The sequence below is a fragment of the Triturus cristatus genome, chromosome 4_1 (genome assembly GCF_964204655.1).
Source record: "Triturus cristatus chromosome 4_1, aTriCri1.1, whole genome shotgun sequence".
NCBI classification, from domain to species: Eukaryota; Metazoa; Chordata; class Amphibia; order Caudata; family Salamandridae; genus Triturus; species Triturus cristatus.
In genome coordinates, this window is record NC_140585.1 from 1,089,576,741 (window position 1) to 1,089,602,312 (window position 25,572).

Below are 25,572 nucleotides of genomic sequence, written 5' to 3' on the forward strand. Positions count from 1 at the left end.
GGGTCTTGACTGTTCTAGAAATTGCAAACATGTAGTGGCTCAATCTTCCTTTTACTCTCCAAGATGCTGAGAAGTCTTTCAACTGTGTAATTTGGAAGTAAGTCATGAGTAAATTTTGATTTCTGCAGCAGTTCTAGTGTGCTATTGAGAGCTTATACGTAGACCCTGTTGTCTCAGTATCGCAGGGGACTTGTCAGGGCTGCCCTCTATGCCACATGCTATTACACGAAGGGCCTGATACATATTTTGGCGGACTGGATACTCCCATCACGTTGTGAGGGAGTATCCGGTCTGCTGAAATATGAATCAGGCCATACATTTAGAACCTCTCAACTGCCCATTTGTTCTTCTACTGAAACACAAGCATTCTACTATTAGGATGAGAAATTTAGAATTTTAGACTTTGGTGATGATTTTGTGACTATAACTTCTGACCCACATCCCTCTGTGCCTGCATCCTTATAATAATCAATGAATTTGACTGCATTTCAGAAAGTAATTTAAATTTTCACAAAATTCAGATTCTGCCAGTTCATCTTTCTACAGCTCATCAATAGCAGACACTGGTTCTATAAAAATAGCCACTATATTAACGAGCACCCTACTGTGCCATTAAAAGACATCCTGAAATATAGGATGTGCAGGTTGATAGAAAGGGAAGGTAGCAAAGCAGTAGCCCTTATGATATGCATATTTGAAAGCCTCTGTGATGATATGAGAGAAACTATGACATTTTTTTGTATGAGCAATGATGCCTAACCCCTAGATAGCCCCCTCTAAATACCAAGTACCTTAACAAAGAAACCCACAGATAAATTAAAGGATCGGAAGAAAAGAATGATTAAGTAACACACCCACTTGTGCCCAAGGAATTAACTAAAATAACACTAGACTGACCATAACTCTTCTCCTGCAAATACATTGAGGAAAAGCCCCATATATAGAGCCCAGGAAGGTGCACCCTAAATAAAGTTGTGTTAGTAATGAGAGCCGCTGTGCTTGTCAAACCATCAGTCACCCCCATCCCGTTGCAGGCAGCACATAAACATTCACCAACAAGACCTGGTTCCCTGGGGAAGAGGTAGCATCTGAAGACTGTAGAAGCGAGACCGGTACTATTGAAAGAGGTGGCATTTCACACAGCAAGGAGCTCCAGGATACCCCCAAAACAATGCAGGGAGCAGAGAGTGGCTGTCAGAATGTTCTGTTTTTATAGCACAGCTCAGTCTGGAGGGGCCCTGCCCTGTAGCTCTCTCACACACGCACACCCACACAGACAGCACACCTGTAACCATTTATCTAAGAAGAAAAGACCTATAAAAGTTCAAAGCCACAGAAGGGCAGTGTTTTAGCTAGTATGATTGGTGGCCTTTATTCGTGTTGTTCCTGCTTTTGGACACTTTTCCTGCCCAGTCTTATTATATGGACTCATTCCCATTCCTGATTCAGGGAAGCTATTACTTGGGTTTCCCTTTTCCTGATTACACTGGCCTGCACTTGTTCCAGCTTACAACCATTTCTCAGAGAACTTTATCATAATTTTTATGAAGTTACTGCTGGGGATACTGATTACAGCATCAGTACATACTGCAAAATATCATTTGGAAAGTATGGCAGTTGATAGGGGGCATGAATTACCAGGAACTCACACTTATTTTTTTTAAGTTTGATTTATTAAGAAAAAACAAATAAGATTATAGCAATAAAATGAAAAACTGAACCTATTTGACATAAAAATGGTTAAGTAAAGTGAAAATGCAAGAGGATAACATTCTCAAGCTGGAAAGAAAGGAGAATTACATCATATAAAACAATAAGGGGGTGTAAGGGGGAATGAAGCAACAAGTTAATAATACATAACAATTGAAAATTACCATCATATAAGATAAGTTATCGGCATAGTAAGCATAACAAGACATGAAGTTGAGAAATATAATAAGAAACATTCGATAATAAGAAACTAACTAATTAGCTAAAAATGTAAAAGCAACCAGGAAGGATTAACGTGGTTTCCAGACATTATCTGATACATTTTTAGAGGCAGATAGAGATAAATAAGTGGTTAGAGGAAGCCATAAAAGATCCCGTTTTATTGCTAGAGATATGGGAGATATATAATTAGTATCCAGTCTATGGTGAAAACAAACAGCATTCCACCAGGACTTGAAGGTAACTTTATTGGCTTGTTTCCAATTTGAAGTTATTAAATGAAAAGCAATAGCCAATAGTAATTCTAAAAGTTTAAAATTTAGCGGTGTTTGAGGCCATTGGGGAGATAAAGTACCTAAGAAAATATTTGTAACAAAAAAAGGGATATAGACTTTAAAAATAGTCTGAATTTGGGACCAGACCTTTAGCCAATATTGATGAATTATAGGACACTCAAACAACATATGTTTCAAGTCAGCAATAGGGCAAGGGCATGACCAACAAGTAGAGGGTAAATCTGATGAAAAGGAAGACAGTGACTTGGGGGAAAGTAGTGCTTGATGATTAATAAAAAAGAGAGTGTGTGTGGTATTAGCAGCCTGGGATGTTTTGTGGAGTTTAGCCTACAATTTATCCCACGTAGAAACTGCCCATTCTTGAGAAAAATCATTTTCCAATGCCAGTTCAGTCTTTGATTTTTGTTTGTCTGATGAAAATTGTAATGCTTTGTAAATGTTGGATGCTGAGGGGGAATTATCTAATATTGAGGAGAGGTTTCTGTAATGAGCAGGGAAATTGGGCGTTCGTGGTAAATGATGAAGAAATTGAACTAAAAAGGGATAAAGAAGATTATACTGTGCTTTAGAAGACAATTGTAAGGAGAATTTAGATTGAAGAACAGAGAAAGGAAGGGGATGTTGATCAGAAATAAATTGAGAAATCCAGCATAAGCCTCTCGAATGCCAAGTTTTCCAATAAATAGGGCGATTACGAATCCGTAATAAATTATTATGCCAGATAGGCTGTTGATAGAGGGAATCAACCGAGGGGTAAGAAGAGGCTAGTAGGGGAGTCAAAAGTTTACGAGAATGGGAAATGATAGGGGAGTGCAAAGAAGCTAAATTAGTACAGAAGGTTAAGATCTCTTGAAAACCAAACGGGGCAATAAGAGACTTTTCCATATTTAACCATAGAGGGGTAGATAACGGAAGATCCATGGATAGTCACCTAGCAGCTCGCTGTACTGAAAAAGAGTGATAAGTTTTAAAGTCTGGAAATCTAAGACCTCCATTAATTCTATCTTTCTTTAGAGAGGATAGGGCTATACACGACGGTTTACCTTTGCATAGCAACTTTATCAAAGTGGAGTCAATCTTCTTAAAGTAGTAGTCCGGAATGTGAAGAGGAATCATGGAAATAGTATATAATACAGGGGGGAGAGCATCATCTCAATTGAATCTAAATGACCCCACCAGGATAGAAAAAGAGGATGCCACCGGTTAATAGAATCATTACATTTTTTAATAACATAGTTGAAGTTTAGTTTTAACGTATCAGATAGTGAGGGTGCGAACCATAAGCCCAAGTATTTAATTTTAATTGGTTGCCACGAAAACCCGGAATGCTTGAAAAGATGTCTCTGACATAAAATATTTAGCGCCAAAATTTCACATTTATCAGCATTGAGTCGATAGCCTGAAAGTTGTGAAAAAGAGGCCACCTGTTGAAGAAAAGGAGTAAGAGAAGTTTCAGGATTAGAACGATATAGAAGGATGTCATCAGCATAGACTGACAATTTAACTTGATGAGGACCAAAATGAAACCCTGTTATTACATCCCGCCTAACTTTTGTTAAAAAGGGTTCCAATGCAATAACAAATAATAGTGGGGAAAGTGGGCATCCCTGTCGTACCCCTCTATGCAATGAGAAATAATCAGAAGTGATACCGTTAACAAATATCGAAGCTTGAGGAGCAGAATATGTTACAGAAATTAAAGAAATCAATTTAGGGGGCAAACCGACCCATTTCAAAGCTTGAAACATAAAATCCCAGCCAATCCTATTGAATGCTTTTTCAGCATCTAAAGAGATTGCAGCCATAGGATGATCTAAGGATGAAGTCTTGCTTAAACTTTTTAAAAAGACTCGGGAATTGTGAGACGCAAGCCTCCCTTTAACGAAACCTGATTGTTCAGGCACCAATGAGATCGGGTAGAATAGGGTCAATACGAAGAGCTAAAATCTTTGCGAAGATTTTATAATCTGTGTTAACCAAAGAAATAGGTTGGTAGTTCTTGCAAAGAGAGTGGTCCTTATCTTCTTTGGGAATTAGACAAATCAAAGCCTCTTGAAACGTGCCTCGAGAAGAACCATTATCTAAAATAAATTGGAATAAAAGTAAAAGATTGGGTAAAAGAATTTTCGCAAAGTGATTGGAAAATTCAATGATAAAACAATCTGGACCGCGGCTTTCCCACGATGTAACATCGAGACCGCATGGGAAATTTCTGTTAAAGAAATATCCATTCCCAAAGACTCAAAATCAATGTGATTAGAGGAGGGAGAGGGAATGGATTGGAAATAGGAAAGTAAATCAGGTTGTTGTGGTAAAGGTTCAGGAGTATAGAGATTTTTGTAGAAGGAAACAAATGCATTTAGCGCTTTGCGTCGCACAGTGGAATTAAATTGGGAATGCATTTTGGCGGGAACACATTTAAATCTAGAATGTCTATCTAAAATGGGGTCTAATATTTGATTACAGTCACCCCCAAATATAATGTATTCATCATCATATGAAAGTAACTTTTCAGATATATTAGTCCAGAAAACTTTGTCAACAGAAGCAGAGCCATATACATAAAAAATCACTAAAGGAATCTTATCAACCAAAAGTTTAGCAATAACCCAATGACCTTCAGCATCAGTTTCTTGTTGAACAACGGAAACATTAAGTTTTTTATGGCATAAGATCAAGACTCCATTTTTCTTACCTAAAGCTGGAGAAGTGAACACATGGCCCACCCATCATCTCTTCAATTTGGAAGCTTCATCTACAGAGATATGAGATTCTTGGAGATGAGCAATGTCGGTTTTTAACTTTGCCAGTTGAGATAATACCTGTTGCCTTTTAATGGGGTTGTTTAATCCTCTAATATTCCAGGTAGTGACCCGAAATGTAACTTAACAGGAAAAGTATGAACAATCCGTATGCTTACAAAAACAGAAAACAAAATTGATTGAAATGTGCAACAAAAAAAAAGGTGAAAGAAATAAAGCAGATGAATTAGAAAAAAAGACTTCAGAAAGGAGAGGGCAGAAAAGTAAGGATATAAAAGGGAAAAAAGAAGTAAAGAGGGCATCATAGAGATAAAAACCGATAGAAAAGAAAGAAGATAAAGAACAAGGAGACGGTACAGGTCAAACGAATGACGACTGAATGACATACCTACAAATACAAGACAAATTGGGGAGTGACCACACCAGAAGAATGATGACGACAGCACCAAAGCTCCATCGAACTCCCGGGGGGACACACTCAGAAGTACGACAGAGAAGGGAGACCAAACAAATAATGGAACGGTAGAAACACCTGGACAAGGAGAAAGAAAATACATTAAATATGAAACAAAATACACCAGAATAAGAGATATAAGATGAGTGATTTATAGCATCTAAAAACTAGCACATTACGAAACTACAATCAAACCAATCTTCAAGATATACCAATACAAAGAAATATCAACATAGGAAACAACAATCAAGCAGGTTTAGAAGTGTACATGACGTCAGCTCCATGACGACGAAGGAAGTCTTGTAGTGCCACTGGATACTCAAAAGTGGTAGTCTTTTCTTTATAGGTGACCTTGAAAATGCAAGGATGGAGAATTTCATATCTGGCATTTATAGCACGCAACTGAGGACGTAAGTCAAGAAACTTCTTCCAACAGTCTGCTGTAGTTTTTGCCACATCCTGAGTGAAAAATAGGTGATGACCTTCCCAAGAAATGTGTTTCTTAGACTTGACAGCAGATAGGACTTGTAAAAGGTCAGTGTATTGCAAGAAAAGCATGATGACACCACATGGTTTCGTAGAGGACTGAGGACCAAGTCTGTGGGCTCTTTGAATGTTAAGAGGAGGGTTAGCAGGTAAGTCCAATAGCTTAAGTTAAAATGACTGAGAAAAGACGGCTGTGTTGGAGCCTTCAATATTTTCAGGGAGACCATAAATTCAGAGATTATTCCTGCGGTTTCGAATTTCCAAATCCTCAGCTTGATTCTTAAGTAAAGATACTTCGGACTCTAAAGAGGAAATACGAGAGCAAGAAGCTTTAAGAGATTCCGTTTGCTGTTCCACAATAAGTACTCGTGAGTCCAAAGAAGACCATTTGTCATTCAAAAATTGAAGAGTTCTATTTGTTTCCTCCATAAACGGTTTTAAAGCACGGAGTTCTTCAAGGATTAATTCCATGGAAGATGAGGAAGAATTCACTGGAGAAGGAGGATCCTTTTTCGACCGTTTAATGGAAGTCGCAGGCAATTTGCTAGAGAACTGAGACTTGGAAATTGTGCCCGTCGGATGATCATATTTCTGAGGAGAGGGGTCATCCATTTAGTTGAAATTAGAGTCTGAGTCTGAGTACGCAGGAACCTTAGAAGATGCTGCAAGCTTGAGCTTTTTCAGTCTCCCCATAGAAGGACAACGAAGGCACAGATGAAATGACTTCCAAGCTCTTTAAAGTGAGAGGATATACAGAATAGGCTCAAAAACTGTCAAAAATATAATAAACCTCCTTTAAAGGAACACAGAGTGAATTAAGAAGAGCCCAATATAAGTAACATCCATAGAAGCCAGAAACGATGGTCACCAACTGCAAGTAGAAATTGAAATCAAGGAGTGTGACAATTAGAACACAAAATGGTGGCTATGTTAAAGGAAATAAATCATCTTCCCATATGACGTAAAAAGAAAAGGTTGAAGGAGTAGAGTCCAAGCAAGTGCAAAAAGAATTACTTGCCCATTACAGCAATGCAGATGTTAAATGCAGCAGGAAAGGAAAAATGCAGACAATTGAGCAATGAGAATAGCGATGTGTTTAGCTTGCTGAGGAGAAATTCAAAATGGCGGCCGTTGACATAATAAACGAGTCACGTCTCTTAAATAAATGAAAAACGACACAAAATGGCAGTCAAAACAATCCAGAGCTTTAAAAGCAGACTTTTATGTGGACGAATGAGTGCAAATAAAGTCCAGAAATCAAAGACCCAACAAAAACAGTTTAATACTGTCAGCCAGGAAGGACAGAATATTCACTACATAAAGGGAGATGAATATTAAAAGATGATTGCTGCTTTCTGAGAGGGAAGGTTGCAGTGCTTACATAACAACAACAAAAAGCAGAAACAGCAAGGCTTCAGCAGATACAAAGACTCACTTGCCCATCATAAAATTAGATCATTCAGCTGTACATACGTGCAGGAAATAAAACATTGTAAAGACTTTAGGTTCTCTTACTCTCTCTCAAGCACGATATTTGCGGTGAAAATAGAAACAAGATGGCGGCCACTGACAGAAAATAATGAGTCGTGGCATCAAAATTGCCGAAAATCGCATGAAAACGGCATTTGAAGTACTCCGAGGCTCACCGCTGAGATGTAGAAACAGGTTTCGGCATCATTAGGCTGATATATTTGGCTGGCCGTCCCGATAAGAAATCCCCTCGGGAACTAAGTTGCGGAGCTCCACCGCTACACATCCATTCGGCATCAAAGCCACGCCCCCCAGGAACTCACACTTATATTGCACTATAATGCCATTTGAATAGTTATTTCCCTTGTCTTTGTTCAGCTCCCTCAGTATACATTGCTATCTATTCTGTGGTAAATATTTAATTACCGATACTATTTTTGATGCAGTAGAATATATTAAGAATAACTCAGTAAAATAAGAGGCAGAATCCGTGGTATTAGAGGTTCTGAAAGGGCTTTATTCCTTTACAGTTCGAACTGCAGGCATCATATTCCATCACCACGGGGGTTCAGGAAGGGAAGGCAATACATTATTGACAGGTAATCATTTTTATATAAAAGGCATTACAGTGAAACAGATGCAGGAGGCGTAACAGCTGATAAAACAGATAAAGATATGCATGCGTAACTAAAATAGGCGGACATGTAGGCGTAACCAGAAAACGTCATTATACATGATGTCACAAATGGGTGGATCCATGAAAGAATCTTGCATTGTCAGCAGAAATACTTGGCAGAGATGCGCGCGCAGCCGCATGACGTGTGATTGACGTGCAACTAGGGGGTGAAGGGGACTTGACATTTAGCTCTACATGTGGAGACAGAAGTCTGGGGGGTCAAGTCAACCTAATCCCAAATCATATCTAATATCCTATGTGTAAAGAACTGTGTTATCCAAAAGGGAAGGTCTCTCGGACGAAATCTATTCTATACTGACTGTGAGTGCGCGTACAAGCGTCTAAGTGTCTACATGATATGCGAGGGGGCAGAAATCTTCCATAGTAACAGGGCTATGAATTACTTGCATGAAGACAGAGAAGCCGGGCCCCTTGCTCGGTAGCTGGAAGGATGTTTACTTAAACTACTAGACAGGAATGCATTGGATGAGGAGCGGAGCAGATAATCTTGAAGGTGAAATACAGTTTTTGGCAGGCAGACAGGCCGAGTCAGGCACCGTTAGCCGCGCAGGGAGTAGGACAAAGTTCATGGGTACAGATGCGAGCTCAGACTGGAGCTGTCGAAGGTAGGAGGCAGAAAAAGGCTTGATGGCAGAATTCAGGGCCTACTCGCCTGAACTACAAAATGGAGTAAATGAGCCATATAAAGTCGGTGGCCTTTCATACTTAGGAATAGAATATCCGGCCCATTCATGGCGGATCTGAAAGAGGACATGTTGACGGTGGACGCACAGGTGTTTGCGTCTTCATAACTGGAACTGGAGGGGACATACATGTACTTGTAGCTTATACATGGAGCCGTTGGGGTCTAAGATAGGGGACATAACTGATCACAAAATTCATATTTCCTCATTCCCTCCTTGTCCCCTACGGACCCTCAGGAGATATCAATCTTCATCAATCCATCGATCTGTTCATATAGCATCATTTGTTCTTCTTTCTTCATCCAGGATTTTGAACGAAAACTTTGATGTGGAATACACGATGTGGCACACAGACCACAAATCGCTGGCCCACATTGTAGACATAAGCAGCAACTGAATAGTATGAGAAAGCCAATACCTAGGAACGATAGGATCCTCCATCCCCAGGCTGACAACACGCTCCAGAACCAACCGGACCAAGTCCAGGTGCCGGGATTCTGGTGTATCTGGCTTACAATTTTGTGAAGACGGGTTATGGCTTTATATACAGATGGCGAATTTTCTGGGATGAATACGCAGCAACTTGATCCGATGACCCTACAAGCTCCGCCCCTATCGGCCAGGATGACGTCAAGGACAAGACGATTTTGAAGAACAACAATCCGCATCGCAGACTGCTCCTCTGTTAAGTTGCCTAAGGCGGAAGTAGTTTCATTTACTACGGCTTCAAGGGTCCTAGTTAATCTACGTATCAGCTTACTATTGGTGACTGTACCTATATAGGGAAAGAAACCTTTATTGAAATCTGTATATTTTTCCCATGCCGTTTCAGTGTAATCGACAATTGGGAGATCTCTCCGTTCTCTATTGTGTACTAAATGGGTATTTCTGTGATAATCAGGAGGGGCTAGAAAAACAGGTGGCAAAAGGAATGCGATGTAACAGGTACCATCCCAATCTGGAGGTAAACGTATATATGCAGTCTGACCACATACGAAGTAGGAATGACGTGAAGCTCTAAAAGTAGACTTGCCTTGATCACTGAATTCTATTACAGTGGTGCATTTACTATGGCCCATATGTATTGAACCATTCTTTCTTACACATAATTCTCCTTTAACTGGAAATACTGACATAGCGGGCAAAATTGGTGCAGCTTCGGATTCAACATTCAGGATCATGAGGTTAAGCGTAAAATTACCTAATCCATATACTTCATTTTCTAAATCAGTTCCTGTTCTCTTGGGAAGTCCCTCTTTGTTAGGGTAGCAGACTTTGAGTAAAACTAGGTTCAGATTTCCCCATACCCAATTATCTTGATAAACTATTGAATTTGAATCTAAGTGATTAATTAGACTAAACCATGCTCCACAGGAGCCATTGTGTGTGAACGGATACGGAAAGAGAGGCAGAACTCCCTTATAGTTCTGATAGGGAGGGAGTCGGCCACATATCCAACAATTGGTAGCATTGCTGGTCTGATGGGAGTGATGTAACATACTAATGAAAGTGTTATTGCGCAGCGCAAATCTATAGGACAACTCATGCGGGGGTAATTCGCTAAAAGAATGTTCAGCAGTAACATTGTAAGCACGTTTAGAAATAGGGTAATATATGTGCAACAGTATACTTGCAGCGATGATCAGGAGACTTAAGAAAAACATAATTAATAATGTCACTATGCAATGACTATGAAGTGAGTTACAATACGCATGCTTTTTTAGCTGCATCTGTTGATTTCTTTCTCTACTCAGGTCTAGAGGATACATGTCAGAGACAAATTCAACCGATTCACCTTGGAGAGGACTTAAACAATCAAATTGTCTGACTTGCTAGACCTTAATTTCAGTTTGTAAAGTTCAGATTCTTTAGGTTCAACCAAGGGGAGCTTTGAATCAATCGGTGAAGAAATGCAAGGCGTAATGTTCACATCGGATGGTAGTCCATGAAATTTCTTGATATGACTCGAATGTAACCACCCTTTACGACCTTCGATCTTCACGGCTGTCCTTGTTGTTAGCAGAACGAGTTGAGGCGATTTCCACCTGGGATCCAGCTGAGTCTTCCGGTCAAAATTCCGTACCAGCACCAGGTCCCCGGGAACTACGTCATGGGGTTTTACCTCGGTGTTATCGGGAAAGGCTGCAGCTACCTGTGAACGACAAGATTGTAGTGCAGACATCAAGGAAGCCAGGTAGTCTGTCAGCATATTACAGTCAACATCAGTTATTTTACGAGGTATAGGCGTCCCCCACATATTTGGTGGTCTACCGAAGATCACTTCATACGGGGATAGCCCTGTTCGAGAATGTGCTACCATTCTCATGTAAAAGAGTGCAACTGGTAAGGCTACTACCCAATCAACACCTTTCTCCCTACATATTTTGGACAATCTAATTTTCAGAGTTTGATTATGGCGTTCCACGAGACCTGCTGCCTCGGGGTGTCGGACACAGTGGAATTTCCATTGGTAACCTAACAAAAGTGAAACGTGTTTCATCAGTTCGGATGAGAACGGCTGGCCGTTATCTGAGTAGACAACACGTGGTAAACCATACCGTGGGAAGAATTCTCGAACTAACTGTTTGGCAGTAGTAGGGGCAGTGTAATCTGAAACCGGGTAGGCTTCGGTCCAACGGGAAAGAGCACAGACAACTACGAGAACATATTTGAATCCTCGACATCGTTCCATCTGGATATAATCCATCTGGAGGACTTCAAAAGGGTGATCAGGAGGTTGAAATCCACCCTGTTCTACGGTAATGCTTTTACCTGGGTTAAACTGACAACAGATCATACAGGTACGAACTTTTTGTTTAGCTGCTGCTCGTAAATGTTTGTTGAACCAAATGTGTTGAATGCTATCTAGCATAGCTTTTTCTCCTAGGTGCGCTGGACTATGTATTGTGTTAATGATAACTTGAACCATAGAGTCAGGAAGAAACCATATAGATTTTTCCTTCGTCATCCATCCTTGATCCGTTTGGATCCCTCCTAATTCAGTCCATTTCTTTATTTCATCTGGTGTAGCATGTGTCTGTATGTCAATTACGTCCAGAGCGGGATCCTTAACCGTCATGCAATGTGTTGGTGTCGGAACTATTGTCTTTGTCGTGTCAGTTGTGTGAGTTTGAGCAGTCTGTTTAGCTGTTCGATCAGCTAGGTCATTGCCTTGAGAAATGATATCGGTAACTTTCGTATGGGCTTTGCATTTCATAATCGATATAGCAGTGGGTAGATGAATTGCGTCTAATAGAGCATGAATGAGGGGTCCGTGTTGAATGTGGGCACCGTGAGAAGTTAAATAACCTCTCTCTCGCCACAGCACGCCGAAGTCATGGACGACTCCGAATGCATAGCGTGAATCTGTGTATATGTTGACTTTCTTATGTTTGGCTTGAATACAGGCTTGTGTCAGAGCGATGAGCTCTGCTGCTTGAGCTGACAAGGTGTCAATACAATTTGTTTCAATGACTTCAGTGTCTGTTGTGACTGCATAAGCAGCCACTAACCCTCCTGTACTTGTTCTCATGCATGAACCGTCTACATACAACGTCAGGACTGGATCCGACAGTGGGACATCTGTCAAGTCTTGTCTAGGTTTCGTCGTGATAGTAATAACTTCAATACAATCATGTGCTAGTGGGTCTGTTCCGTTTACTGGCAAAAGTGTGGCAGGATTCAATGTACTACAACGTCTGATTTCTATGTGTGGCTGAAACAATGTTAATTCATAACCGGTAAGTCTTGCTATAGTCAAGTGTTGTGTTTGCGTTCGGTTCACAAGAACCTCTACTGCATGTGGTACTTGTACTGTCAATGGATGTCCTAACACTATGGCATCGCTTTGTCTGATTGCTAAAGCTGTTGCTGCCACTGATTTCAGGCACGCAGGAAGAGCCTGAGCTACGGGATCTAATGTACTAGAGAAATAGGCACATGGCTTGTGTGATCCTGCTTGTTCCTGAGTGAGTACTGACAAGGCAGTACCTTCGCGTTCTGTAACAAAGAGTGTAAAATGTTTATTGTAACATGGTGTTGCTAAAACAGGTGCTTGACATAAAGCTTTCTTTAAGCTTTCAAAGGCTTGTGTATGTTCCTGAGTCCAAGGGAGGACAGTCGAGGTGGCTGCCTCCTGTGTTGTCAACTGAATGAGTGGTTTTGCTAGAAATGCATATTGAGGGATCCACTGCCTACAGTATGAAGTGAGGCCTATAAAAGCCCGCACCTCCTTTTGTGTCTTGGGTATTGGCATGTTAGCAATTAACTGGATGCGATCAGGTGTAAGCTGTCTTCCCTCCTTGGACAGCGAGTGCCCAAGATAAACAACTTGCTGGACACAAAATTGCAGCTTAGAAGGGGACACCTTGTGCCCCTTTTCGGCCAGAAATTGTAAAACCTTCAGTGAGGCTTGTTCACATTCAGGTTCGCTTCGAGCGGTGATCAGCAGATCATCGACATATTGAAGCAAGGCAGTGTTAACTGGCATGTGGATACTGTCAAGTTCTCGTTTTAGCGCTTGGCTATAGATGCTGGGGCTTTCTGTGAATCCTTGAGGTGCGCGTGTGAATTTAAAACTTCGTCCATTTAAACTGAATCCGAACAAGTATTGGCTTTCCGGATCTATTGGGACGCTGAAAAAGGCATTCTTGAGATCAATTACAGTAAAGAACGTTGCTTTGGAGTCAATGGCTGTCAGTAATGAAGAGATGTCTGGGACCACGGGGTATTGTGGTACAATGCATTTATTTAATTCGCGCAGATCAATAACTAATCGATATACTGGCGGGGCCTTTGGATCAGTTCGTTTAAGAATCGGAATTATCGGGGAATTACATACATTGGAGTTGGTTTCCACAACCACTCCTTGGGCAATAAGCTCGTCAATGATTTGCAGTAAAGCCACTACAGCATCTGGTGGTAATTTGTATTGTCGCATTCGTGGTAGTACCACTCCTGCTTTTAGTGTGACTCGATATGGTGTAATGTTCATGCAACCAACATCAGTGGGGCCTTGTGCCCACAAATGTGTAGGTAAATTCTGCAGTCTGTGATCCATGTCTCTGGACACATAGTGCCCTTTGAAATCACGTAAAAATAATCTTACTCCTTCCGGAGAGCAACATATTATAGCTCCTAGAGCTTTCAATGTTTTTATACCTAACAGGTTTTCTGGACATGATTTAGTAAGCAATAAGTCTGTAGTTCGTGTCAATGGACCAACCGTGAGTGGAAGGGGTTGTGATACTTCATTAATGATAGGTTTTCCTGAAAAACCAAGGGAAATATTCTGTGAGCCTGAGAGGGGTGCCCCTGGAACTTCACTGCGTCGTATTGTTGTTCTGCTTGCCCCTGTATCAAGTAAAAACTTTCTATCTTGGCCTAATAGTTCACTATGTACATAAGGTCCCTCTTGATCTACAGGAACCTCGATAAGGGGTAAGCCAACTTCCCTCTCTAGGCTGTTTCATACGTATCGCTGATAATCGGGATAGTCAGTTTGTGCATACTGGTACATCTGTTGCGTTGTTGCTTGTGTGGCAGCAGTAGGCTGCTGCTGTGATGTAACTACGATCCGTTGTGGAGCTGCCTGTTGTGGAGCTGGCATGGACTGTTGTGGAGCTGGCATGGACTGTGCATGCTGCGTGACTCCTTGTTGGTTCTGATCCTGTCTAGGTGGCCGTGGTCTTTCCTGTGTTTTACCTGTGGCGATATTATGTTTTAAGACTGGACAATCGTGTATATAATGACCTGGCTGTTTACAATAGTTGCATGTCCCTTTCACAGGACCTGCTGAATCACTGGACTGTGTCATACCCTTTTTATGACCGTCAACTGGAACTGACTGGGCAACAAGCATTTTCATTTTCGTGTCTTTCATGCGTCTTTGTTCATGTTCTTGTTCCTCCCTAATTCTATTGTGGTGATATTGTAACATCTGTAACATTTGTGACAGGGTGTTACCTTGCCAGGTACTCTCGAATTTCAATACTCTATTCTTAACTTGGGGCAGGGAATTTTCAACTAATTTTGTCACAAACAGATGTGGATATGATTCGCTACTTACTTTTATGCCACTATTTATACCAAAACATTTTTCGAATCGAGAATAGAAATCACTAGTGTCTTCATCTTGCTTTTGTTTACAGGCTGAGATTGCACCCCAGTCTTCCTTTTTCGTACTTAATAAACGTGGCAGTACCTGTACTAGTAAACCTGGTAGTGTTTTAGTCTTTTCCCCAAGCCCTGAACCTGCAGCTCGGGCCTTCTCTTCTGCTTCCAATGCTGTCCAATCTATCTTTTGGTCTCCCACCTCCCAATCTTTTTCTTTGAGTTTTTCGTAAATGCCAGCAGGCATTAATACTTTCAATATTTTCATAATGTCGGGGTAGGTATATTCTCCCATGAGTAACATGTCTTTAATCTCACGGTGGAAACCCGCTGGGTCTTTGTCATGACTGGGTACCACTTTCTTCATTTCTAATAATTCCATTTTAGATATGGGTGTGTATACAAATACACGTTTGAACTCATTGTCATCACCTTTTATTGGGTGCACTTCGCGTAAGGGATTCTGTCTATCCATATAATACGTCGTTCTTTCCTTGATGGGCAGTGAGACATGTTCTGGGCATACAAAAAGAATGTACTGGTTTCTGAATTCTAGTATTTCTCTAATTAAATCAGTACCTGAACCTCTCCATTTATTCGTGAGTAATTCAGTCAATATATCAGGTAAAGGACCAGGATCGGAGTGTTGGCTTTTATATAATAAAGGAGTTGTTGAATCATGTATATACCAGCTAAACGCTGTTCATCTGGGGTAAGGTTCAAAAACGTGTGTGCTAGTGCATCATCACTGTATTTTCCGGGACTGTCAGCCCATAGTACTGCTGATCTAGCTAATTCTTGTTCGTCCATTGAATCGAGTATATGATATCCCCTTCGTTCTCGGAGTAATTTGTCAGCGGCTTGGAATAAGTGTTCGGGAGATCTTATATTTATTATAGGGGTTTGGAAATTTCTGTTACTTTCTGGACGTGTCGGACGTATCGGATCATTAAAGCATCTAGTATTATTAAAAGATCTTCCTCTACCTACATAAGCCATCGTGTCCAACTGTCCTGTTGGCATTTCTGATTCTTCCCCCTCCTCTCTGTCTTGTTCAGGCTCGTCTACTTCTAATCTTTCTTTATGTATTCGTTCAATTTCCTTGCGGATCTTTCGGCACATAGCTACTACACATAACTGTTTATCATGTTTCCCTTCTGATATATTCCGACCCCATGTGGTAAGTGTTTGCATTTCTTCCGGATTTACCCCAGGCCGGTCTTGATTTCTGATTACACAGTTTATGAAGAAACGTAACAGTTGCCCTTGTACCTCCGCTTTCTGGTACTCCATGGCTCTGTTAATACTTTCAGGACCTCGCCCTGACTGGACAAAGTGATATATATTTTCTAAATGTGTCGTCATTTCTGGTAGCATCGCTAAATATATTGTAGCTCGTCGGATACGTAATGATGACAGCAGCATTTCGTCCCGTTTACCGGGCACAGGATCATATCTACAATCCACTAGAAGTTCCTTAAGCATGTCGGGGGTTGGTAGTTTGGGCGTACGTTGGTGTGCTAATTCTCTAAGGGAAAATTTATTTCCTCTAGGTGGCGTAGAAAAAATGTCTGTCGTACCTCCTGTAGCACCGTCTGAGGTGCTGGGCGTGAAAGGATTTGTTGGATGTAAGACAGAAACTGTAGATGCGGGAAAAGCGGTAGAAACAGATGTGCTTGTCGGAATGTGTGTCAGAGTTTATTGTTGCGGAGGTACAGACGGAGGATCTTGGCGTTGAGCACCATCGGCAAGCGGTCTATGTGGTGCGGTGTTAACATACTCGGGAGCTGCGTCATCTAAATAGGAGGAAAGGAAAACATCCTCTGCTGTTCTGGGATGCCCTTTGGGATGTGCTTTTATCGGAAACAATGGAGGTGGCAAGTCCTTTGGTATCTCCGGAGTAGCCTTAGGTAACCCTTCGGCCAGAAGAGGATACATACCATTCATAAGGGCGTTTCTTTGTCTATCTACTTGTTCTGATTTTACTCGGGTACCTTCCTCAATTAATAGATTTTCTCGGGCTTTATTTGAATTCTCCTTACCTTTCTCTTCCTGTCTGAGTGCTTTTTCTGTACGTCTATATGATTCTTTACGCCATAATTCAATGGCATCTTTCTGTGACTGTCTAGCTTTCTTTTTCCATAATTCTTCTTCTACTCTCATGATGCATTCTGCATCCCAGGTCCCAGCTGCGGGCCATCTCTGACTTTCTGGTAATTCCTTGGTGTAGTCCACCCATAAATCAAGAAATAATACGGCATCTAGGCCATGTTTATGATACATGAAGTACCCTGGAGTGTCCCTAGGAGGAATGGGAACAGCTTCTTCGAGTACCCCTTTTCTGGTTTTGATCTGTCTTAATTTCGAAAAGAGCGGCATTTTGAGATCTGGTTTGGTACTTAATCTTGAACACACTTAATACAACTAAACACAATAATGAACAGTCATTCACACCACAATATGTAGAAAGTATTTAAAACATTTAACATTTAACATTTAACGAACAATAATGACTATAGGGAACTAGTTACTTGGCATAATACTTGACACTAGATGATACTGGATTATATACAAGACTTACAAGATATACTGCTAAACAGTACAGATACACTGCTGAAACAGTGCAGACCGGATTTGTGTACCCAAACCCGTCTTGACCGGCACAAACTATGTGCACGTCTAAATGCCTCCCCGGCAATGGTACTCACCGGGTAGCTCGGAACGGAAGGCCTCGGAACTGGACCGGACTGGACTCGACTCGACGCGAAACTTCGGAACCTGGTGGGCCTCTGTATACCTCGGATCTTGCTCTCTCAGCTAGGCTCTGGTCGGGATACTTCGCACTTCTCACCGCCTCGTCTGGGTGTTGATCGCAGCCTCAGTCACCCCCGCTTGGCAGGAGGGAGATACAGGAAATCCTGCGGGTACGCGTTGTTGTCCGTCCAGCTGTGGCAGGAGACCGGGCCTGCAACGCACCTCCGGCGCGTGAGATGAGAAAGTGTCCCTGTTCGGGCGCCAAATTATGTGGTAAATATTTAATTACCGATACTATTTTTGATGCAGTAGAATATATTAAGAATAACTCAGTAAAATAAGAGGCAGAATCCGTGGTATTAGAGGTTCTGAAAGGGCTTTATTCCTTTACAGTTCGAACTGCAGGCATCATATTCCATCACCACGGGGGTTCAGGAAGGGAAGGCAATACATTATTGACAGGTAATCATTTTTATATAAAAGGCATTACAGTGAAACAGATGCAGGAGGCGTAACAGCTGATAAAACAGATAAAGATATGCATGCGTAACTAAAATAGGCGGACATGTAGGCGTAACCAGAAAACGTCATTATACATGATGTCACAAATGGGTGGATCCATGAAAGAATCTTGCATTGTCAGCAGAAATACTTGGCAGAGATGCGCGCGCAGCCGCATGACGTGTGATTGACGTGCAACTAGGGGGTGAAGGGGACTTGACATTTAGCTCTACATGTGGAGACAGAAGTCTGGGGGGTCAAGTCAACCTAATCCCAAATCATATCTAATATCCTATGTGTAAAGAACTATGTTATCCAAAAGGGAAGGTCTCTCGGACGAAATCTATTCTATACTGACTGTGAGTGCGCGTACAAGCGTCTAAGTGTCTACATGATATGCGAGGGGGCAGAAATCTTCCATAGTAACAGGGCTATGAATTACTTGCATGAAGACAGAGAAGCCGGGCCCCTTGCTCGGTAGCTGGAAGGATGTTTACTTAAACTACTAGACAGGAATGCATTGGATGAGGAGCGGAGCAGATAATCTTGAAGGTGAAATACAGTTTTTGGCAGGCAGACAGGCCGAGTCAGGCACCGTTAGCCGCGCAGGGAGTAGGACAAAGTTCATGGGTACAGATGCGAGCTCAGACTGGAGCTGTCGAAGGTAGGAGGCAGAAAAAGGCTTGATGGCAGAATTCAGGGCCTACTCGCCTGAACTACAAAATGGAGTAAATGAGCCATATAAAGTCGGTGGCCTTTCATACTTAGGAATAGAATATCCGGCCCATTCATGGCGGATCTGAAAGAGGACATGTTGACGGTGGACGCACAGGTGTTTGCGTCTTCATAACTGGAACTGGAGGGGACATACATGTACTTGTAGCTTATACATGGAGCCGTTGGGGTCTAAGATAGGGGACATAACTGATCACAAAATTCATATTTCCTCAATTCCCCTATCTATTTGAGGCAGGGGCTCCTTCCTGTCCAGTCTCATACACTGGCAATCAGTGATCAAGTGAGGGGTACAGAGACCCCTCTTTGGGTCCACAACTGAGAGTACAACTAGTGGTGGTCCGCACAGGTAAGAGCGGTGAGGTGGGCAGGGCGGGGTGGGGGTTGGTCGGCGAAGTCAGCTCACGATGGGATAAGTTAAATTAATTTTTTTTAAATAAACCACTTACATTGCGCTCGCCGCATCGCCGAGTCGGCGAGGAGGCGAGCGCAAGGTAAGTGGTTTTATTTATCTGTTTATTTAATTTAACTTATACCGTTTTATGTCGAATTTACCGACTACCGCTCCGCCCCACTAACCACCACTCTTACCTGTGCCAGCTGCCACTGGGTGTAAGAAGATGAAGCCGAAAATCCAGCATGGAGTCTCCATAATGGCGACCTGTCTGCATACAACCCTGCTCCCTTCAGGAACTGATTGTGCACTGCCAATGGCTGAAGGGGGAAGGATTGGGGGAGGTGAGAGAAGGGCCCTGAGTTGAAGAGGTCAACCCCAGTGCTCTCACTCAATTTACATACCAGGTCAGAGTCCCTCCAGGCCAAGAACACAAAGAGATCCTAAACCACAATTTAAGGTGTGGCAGAAACCAGGAGCAGAGCATGCCAAGCTTAACATATCTGTGAACTTCATCAGTTTAACTGGGAATTTGGCTGCACAAGGAGCCATTAATCATTAGACCCTAAATTACTGTCCATCTTCCCATCAGACTTTGATTCTCTGGTGTATGTCAGAGGCAAAATGTTTCACATGAAATTTTAGTTCGTCGGAATGCAGAAATATTGCAAATCACAACTATCCACTGATATCCATTGGTAAAGCAGGATCAGTGGAGTTTTGCTTACAAAGCAATCAAATTATGTTGACAAACTACTAGCTTGCTTGATGTTTGTTTCACTGAGGGGGAGTGGGCACTGTACATTGTAATACGTTAAGTTTTCCGAAATCACTTTAAAGCAAACATGTAGATGCTTTTTCAGATGTCTGGAGGATATGTTAGACCTCCCAGCCCCAGTGACAACTTTAGATTTAGTTGGTCGAATGACACATCAATATTTTGCTGCACTGAGTGCAATACCATTTATAAATGCCTTCAAAGGGAATTTTCAACAATACTCTCCAACCTGACATTTAAGCAGCTGTAGAATAGAATTGAAGCTAACTGTAATGGCCATGGCTGGTGTGGCATTACTTTCAGAAATGAATGTTGACCGACAGATGTCCCTGTCTCATTGCTGTCATTAGGCAAACATTTCGGCCAATGGCAAACCATGCTTGCTGCTCTAAAATATCCATGACGCATCCCGCCAGAACCAGAATAAATGTGGATCGTCTTCATTCTCAGCAAGTACATGAAAATCTCAGAAATCACAGAACACCTGAAAGAAGCATGAGAGTTTTACAGCAGGTGTGTGACTTGCAACCCATACCAGGATCTATTTGCCCAGTCCTTCAGCTTATCTACCTGGAGGCAGAGTCCAAAAATGGTCAAAACCGTCCCCATCCCAAGTATCTTCGGTTCCAAGATATTAGGATATTTGAGTCCCCTATTGAAGCTTCCGGTTTAGTGGTGTTAGTAGAACCTGATTTTATTATGTCAATATAGACTGAATGCTCCATTTGTCATTCATTTAATTCATTAATGAAATTGAGTGAACCATAATTATCATTAGAGCATATTTATTTTTAGCTAAATGCAATTGACTTGCCAGAAGTATCAACGAGTCACAGGTGTTGAGTCATGTGACTTGCCTGTGGCTTTGGTAAAACAATGTTTGTGGTGTTTCATTGCATTATTTTATCTGGAAATGCAAACAGCACTGACAATTAAATACCATTATTTTTTCTTTTCTATTATCATTCACTTGATTTTGCCTCTTTTAGAAACATATCAAAGGTATCAGATGTTGGGTAGACTTTGATATAAAATATATGAGACTAGATACCAACCTGAATTGTGAGTTCTATATACGTTATCAATGTTTCATGATATAACTTTACCTTTTCCTGACTGGATTATGATTTGGATCCAATTTTGAATATGTTATTACATGACATGTCTTGAGGCAATACTTATATTTCATCAGAATTGAGTTTGTTTTGCTTTTTTGCTAGATTTGCATATCCATTTTCTTTAGAGCCACACTCCAAGGTGTGGTGTCGTCAATCTGCTACCCACCATCATAACATTGTCGAAACTTTTTTTTTCTTTAGATGAATTCTAATCTTGCCAACACATATAACTTCATGTTGTCTCCCGTCTTCTTTAAAATAGATGCCCTACTGACCACAGCTACCACATCTAAAACATACAACAAAATGTCCTCACTAATCGGACGGCTGCATTCACTGTCCGCTATCTTTGGTCATATTTTGCTGTCTATGGCCGAAGGCCTTGGGCTGTGGGTGCTGGTCATTCACAAAGGTTTTAGAGCAGACCCTGTAGCCAACCTCTTCTGTAAGTGGCTGAAGGTCGCTCATGGACGGTTTGGTGCAGGGTCTGACCATGGTCCATGGCCTGCAGCCCTCCCTCTGTGCAAATCTGATTCTATGCACAATGGTGGTCGACAGTCCACAGTGGGTTCAAGAACATGACCTGTCTCTGTGCGGAATCTACAACCACCTCCTGCCACACATTGCGAAAGGTTGCTCATTAAGGGTTGCACAAAAGGTCTGCAAAGATAGCACATATATATGCAGGTGCACAGAGGGTAATGTGCTATATATTATCATTATCAAGTGTGGAGAGGGACCATAACTCCTGAGTGGCAAAGCATTAAGTAGTTTGTGATGCTCCTGCTTTCCCTCAATTATGATAATAAATAGTATACTGCGTTCTGAGCACCTGGATATATGGTTGGCCCCACACTGTGTTTCGTGTTTACTTTATATTTAAAACATTAGTTTACTAATACCACGATGATTTTAAGCTGAACGGAAGGAGGTGGATCGACTGAGAGTCTCCGTCCACCCTTTCACTGACAAGTGGCTTTTAAATTAATGGCAATCTACAGAGGAGCAAGGGGAGAAGAGGCAAAGGGAGAGAGACACTGAAGCTGGTTGTTTGCATGAGTTGGGTAGGTCACTAAGGGCCATATGTAGGTAGCCCAATACCGGTCGGTAACGGCCGATTTTCGGTAAAAATCACGTTACCGACCGGTATTCAGGCTTTCGGTATGTAGGGGGGACATTTCAGGATTCGGTAATTTACCGAATCGGTAAAATTACCGAATCGGTAATTTTACCGATTCGGTAAATACCGAATCCTGAAATGAGATATAGGGGGAGTGTGTGGGTGTAGTGTGGATTCGTTATTTACCACCAACTGAAAGTTGGTGGTAAATGACGAATGTCTTAGTAAATGCATTATTTGTCCCTTAGATGTGTGCAATGTGGCAGACATACATGTCCTTAGGGCATGTATGTGTGCCACATGTGCACACATGCAGGAATCAGGGGTGCAACAGGGTGTCACTGTGACACCCTGCCACCCTTGATTGTGCTCCCCCCATTACCGAATCGGTATTTACCAATTCGGTAATGGTAACTGGCTTCCCATTGATTCCTATGGGCCTCCTGGCCCATAGGAATCAATGGGAAACAAGTTACCATTACCGAATCGGTAAATACCGATTCTAAAATACCGACACTTACCGAATCGGTATTTTTTTACCTACATTACATTTACCGATTCATAAATACCGAATCGGTAAAATTCGGTATTTAAGAATCGGTAAATGTAATTTACCTACATATGGCCCTAGGTCTTCAAGCACATTCTTTAAAGTCAGGTGTAACACATGAAGGGAAGAAGGGATCTAGGTTAGAATTAGAGACAAGGAATGACATCACATACTTTTTTATTTAATTATTTTTTTACCTGCTGTTTCATATAATGTGAACCAGACCCCACAGGGGTATCAGAGCGTTTAATGTAGGTTTTTGACAAAAAAACATAGAACTGTGAGACAAAGGATTAGATACAAAATTAAGCCAAATGTGAGTTAGCAAGTGATAAAGATATGATGTAAATGACATTTCAAGGCAGGGATATGTTGAATGACAAGGATTTTTAGTTTTATTCTGATGGAGTCATGGTAGGGGTTTATCCTGAACATTCCATATTTTGAGGGGTGGACCATGAGGAGGTTTATTTCATAGTTCTAGAATGTTTGAAATCAGGTGTATCCAGAAATATGGAGTCTGAGCTTTGAAGGGAGCGGGAACCATCTGAGATGTATAGTTTATTTGTTAGATAATTCGCGGAGCCTTCGAATAAAGTTTTGTGTGTGATGCAAACCAGTTTGAAGGTACTCCTTGTATCAAATGGAGCTAGCTGAGTGAGTTCAGGAGGTGTCTGCTATGATCGGATTGTCTTGTGGCAGAGATTTAGCGGGCAACAGAGTTGAGGGCTGCCTTCAAAGGGGCTAGGTGAATTCTGGGGACGCCTGTTAAACATGAGTTTCCACAGTCAAGTTTCGAGAGGAAAATTGAATGAACAACCGTTTTGAAATATTCAACAGGAATCATGGTTTGATCCCACTGAGAAGCTTGATTTGGAATTTGGCACCATTTCGGATAGTGTGAATATGGGCTTGAGAATTAAGGTTAATATCAAGGGTAAAGATCAAGGATTTTACATTGTCTTCAAGCAATGATTTACAGTCCTCTAGTTTTGAGGAGGCTATCCAGGTCTTCGCAGGTGAGTTACAGTGTGGTGGATAGAATAGAGGGAACTCTGGGTTTTAAGTTTGAGGTGGTAAAGTGGCATCCACAACTGGAGATCTGAGAGGGTTCTGATAATTTTGTTAAATCCTCCAGAAAGGAGACGTTTAAGTATAGATCAGTGCCGTCAGCATAGGGATGAAATGAGGAATTAAAAATGTTGAGGATGAAGCAAAAGTGCTTCACGTAGAAATTTAACAGTGTTGGTGTTAGTATAGAGCCTAGCGGTATTCCTTGGTGTAAAATGCAGGGAGTTAGAGACAGAGATAGAGATCCTTCTCTCTTGAGAGTGATTTGATGGGTAGGATATGAACCAGTGAAATACAGTGTGTTTGGATTCTCATTCAATCCTTTAACATTCTTGGAAGGGATGAGTGGTTGATTATGTCAAAAGCTTAAGAAAGACCCAAGAGAACGATTTTCACCAATTATTTGTAGCATTTTAGTATCCATGCTGCAGCCAGATCTGGAACTAAACTGGTGGTCATTGAAAAGCTTGTTGTTTTTTATGTACTTCTTCGGCTGGTGTGCCACACAGGTTTGTGGTAGTTTGACTAGGAATGGGAGGTTGGAGATCGAGCAAAAAGTATTATGGTTGGATGGATTCAAGTCAAATTTCTTAAACAAAGGGGTGACCGGGACTATTTCAGGCTGTCAGACACTACACCTTGGCTAAGGGAGGAGTTGACAATTTGGGTGAGGTAGGGTTAAGGGATAGGACAATCCTTTTGAATGTTTTGCAGGGTGGGGAGGGGTCAGCAAAGTGAAAGGAAGATTTGATTGCTGAGATTGTGTTTTCCAGATCAGATTCAGTTAGCCATTCAAAGCAGGACCGTTATTCTTTGGATTTGCAAGACAGTATTTCCAGACGATGATTGCGAGAGGTTTTTATGATAGAAAGCTCATTTTTAACTATTTTTTTCCATGAAAAAAGTTGGAAAGGTTTTCACAATGTTCTTTGTTGGTTGAACGATTAGGATGAGGCCAATGGGAGGTGAACTCCCTGACAATGTCAAAGAGCTTAGTGGGCTTATTTTTGGTAGTCCTTAATTCCCTTCTGAGGGATTCCACTTGAGATTCAAAGATGTGCTTGTAATTTTTGCTCTTAAGTCAAAGAGCTTCTAAGGAATCTTTTGGGGGGTTTTGTCACTATGATCAGTCAAAGGTTCTGAGGATCTTTCATTCCCCTAGAAGTTGTTTGGAGAACCATTGACATGCATTGGAGTTATGCAGTTTTGTGAATTTGTATGGGCAAAGGTCATTAGTGACTTCTGTGATAATGGTGTTGTAGTGTTCTACAAGGCTTGTCATGTCATTGATCGTTTAAATGGGCAAGAGGTTTGCAGTTATATTGGCACTTGGATGGGTTAGGTGGATGCTGCTGAAGTCCCTGATCCACACAGGAGGATTCTTAGATTGGCCATAAGAGTACGATTTTGTGCTCAGAAGGCAAAAAGGTCAAGGAAATGGTCAGACTATTACTGATTATGAATTTGAGGATGAAGCTTTTAATATGGGTGGGGTGCAACAGACTTTTTTAAGATCCTTTTTGTTCAGGAACAGAGTTAGTGTGGATATTGCTGAGTCAGATATATTTCCTCAGTGTATGTTGAAGTCTCCTAGGAGGATGTTATTGGAGTTGTTTGTTTATATTTCAGTGATTACCTTAATCGGGCACTCAATAAATAGGTG